The 2,976-nt window shown below is 44.2% G+C and overlaps 1 protein-coding gene and 1 non-coding gene across 4 annotated transcripts in view; both read left to right on the forward strand.

Annotated features, from left to right (window-relative positions):
* The window catches only part of LOC105570553 (T-lymphocyte activation antigen CD86-like), a 310,945-nt gene that overhangs the window by 287,661 nt on the left and 20,308 nt on the right, over positions 1-2,976 (forward strand). The window lies entirely within an intron of this gene.
* On the forward strand, positions 463-535 carry Trnaa-ggc. The gene has a single exon. It is a non-coding gene; the product is annotated as a tRNA-Ala (tRNA).

Here is a 2,976-nt window from a genome sequence, read left to right on the forward strand (position 1 = left end):
GAGGAGGAGGAGGAAGAGGAAAGAAGGAAAAAGAAAGAGGCAGAACGGTTGGAGGAAAGGTTGAAAATTCTCCCGTCACCGTCGTTCCGCATTACATTCGCGGGATGGACAACGAGGTTCAAAGAGGTTCATGTCCCACTTCGCTTCTATTTATCTTCCCGAAAGACAAACTTTCGCGAGGGAACTTTGCCGCGTCTTTCCGCACGCATCGCGTCGTTACTCATCAGTCCGCGTCTCGCGCGTATTAACACCTCCGGAATTCGACTAACGTCATCTCTCAATTTGGATTACACCATAGTGAAAATGCTAAAGACGAGTAGCTTTGTCTCTTTCTACCTGTCCCTTTAAAAGGAGGCAAAGCCCCTCGCTTTTACAACTTTCACTATACATATTGTAAGATACAGAATTGACATCCAGGTTCACACAAGTCGATGATCAAATCGATTCGCGTGGGCGACGTGGGTCTGGATAGCTCAGTTGGAAGAGCATTCGTCCGGCAAGCAGAAGATCCCAGGTTCGAATCCTGGTCTAGTCCTAGCCCGTTATGCTATCAATTGAAATATGACTAGACCGCGGACATCTACAGAATATTTTCCAGACAGCGTGATGAAATCTTCTAAATATCAACTGGATTGTTGATTTGCACATGATCTGAACCTGATTTCAATATGACACTCACCAGATTCTTCATCGACTTGTGAACCAGGGAAGACGCGGCTATACGATCATTCATCCGTCGTTCTGTTTTACGTTTTTTACGTAAATTATCCCTGAGCTCTCGCATGATCGTCATCGAATCTCGTTTAATCATCCCTTCGAGCAACAGTGATCGAGAGTTTCCGTCGTCTATTTTCCTACTCGACATCGATCGATGTCAATACCTACTTTAGAAACGAATGTGACGTCGACATCGAACAATCGAACTTGTCGAATTACGGAAGGAGAATAATGCGAAAACGATTTATTTGCCGCCCGCGTCAAACTCTCGCGGTACCTCAACGAGGATCGATGCGCAATGCGCTCCGTGTAATAATTGGGTGAGTGATGGGCTCTTTGGTTTTCATTTATTATTAAGATCGCACAATTAGAAACTCGATCGTCGCAAGTTAAAATAACGTCTCGGGGCGCCAAATTAATATCAAGTTCAAACAACGCGGCTTGAATATACAAAGTAAGCTGTTGCAGCCTTGTCACCCCTGTCGACCTTGATCCGAAATATTCATCGAATCACCCCTCGATACTCGAACGACAATTTTCGTAAGCCTCCTACGATCTCGTCATCAATTTTAAAGGTCGTAAGCAAGGTCGAGAAGCGATCCCGCCCTCCGGCATCGAATTACGGCGAGTTTACGATGACGAATTATAGACTCCTCGATTTACTTTCCGACCTTTTTTTATTACGTCGTGAAATCGCATCGTAAATACGGTCGCCTCGTTTTGAGACACGATACGTGCTGCGACTGACAACGAGTTATTGACAGTTTGCAGAGTAGGGATTTGCTCGGCGCGTTCTGCCACTCGTAATCCCTCATTCTGTCTCGAACTTGATCGACAGGCGACACTCGCGATGTAGTAATAAGATGATCCCCTCGAGTTTCTTCGCGCCGAGTTTTCTCTGTTATTTCTTCGGTGTGCCAAAAGTTTCTATAGACATTAGCCGTAACTTTCACGCCCGCCGTTTTATCGCGCGCCAAATAGAAGAGACGCCCGAGGTGATACATCATTTATTCAAAAGTACCGTGGGAGCCGTGATATACAATTTTTCATATAAAATTTCTTTATTACTTCGCGATATCGATTGCAATCGGGCGGCGACGCGACGACGCGATGTGATAAACAAGAGTGCTAAGAACACAATACAATAAAACAAACAATCAATTAACGCGAACGTTAAAACGGGGCCGCGAGAATTCACGGCGGCCGATATATTTGCGCGCAGAATAATAACTCCTGGGAAAATATACGAGCTGTTACAGTACGCAAGCATCATTGAATTATAACAGGCTTATAGAATGGATTATAGGGAAATGGTTTATTCGCGCCGAACATTTTGTAATCTCCGATTGTGATTTGACGCGAAGCGCGAAATACTCGTCCAGAATGAGACAGAGAGAGAGAGAGAGAGAGAGAGAGAGGGTGGGCTAATAATATAGGGGTAATAGAGTTAATTCCGGAGTGTTGCCGCGTTGTACTTTACATTACGATACGAGTAGCCCATTAGCGTAATCCTCTTTTAAACTTTTTAATGTGCTTCATTTTTGAGCATCCACGGCGAAAAAAGGGCGAAGTAGCTCCAGCCATTCGTAGTTAACAATCTGTAACGTCTAACGACCGTTTCAAGATTTACCTCGCTCGCCCCGTCAAGAAGCTGCTATGCTATTCCACATTTCCTTACACGGAACATTTTTCTGATGGCTGTATCCACGAAGCCTGTATAAGGAGACCGAACTCCCGTAATCAGAGTGGGCCAACATTTTTTAGACTTATTCGTTCCGAAAAGAATCACTGGGAGCGCTGTCAACGGACAACTCGAGTCGCATTCGTGCGTGTCACATGGTCGTCATATACATAAAGCTTTCGTGAGAGTTTCGCTTGAAATGCCGAGCGGCGTGGACGTTTTTACCGAACCTAATTGGGAAACAGAAGTGAGCGAATTCACAGGTTGAAATTATAAATATTCTAGTATTCAATCACTTTTGTAATTTTCCTAAGTTCCAGAAAACCACCCCCAGATAACAACGGGTTATACGCTGCATCTACGAGCGAGTGAGATCAAGATTGGTAAACTCATGGACGAATCCTTAAGGGGATGCTGGAGTGATTCTGCACTTTCGCACCTTTTACACTTAAAACTGTCGGTTTCGTTGAAACATTTGTGTAATACACAAATTAAATGGCACGTGTACAGATGATCGAAAGCAGCTTGCTATTCCGGCTAAATTAAAGAACAATATGACATCACTGAAACTAAGTTTG

The sequence above is a fragment of the Vollenhovia emeryi genome, unplaced genomic scaffold, assembly GCF_000949405.1.
Source record: "Vollenhovia emeryi isolate VEMERY1.0 unplaced genomic scaffold, V.emery_V1.0 DF939120.1, whole genome shotgun sequence".
Lineage (NCBI taxonomy): Eukaryota > Metazoa > Arthropoda > Insecta > Hymenoptera > Formicidae > Vollenhovia > Vollenhovia emeryi.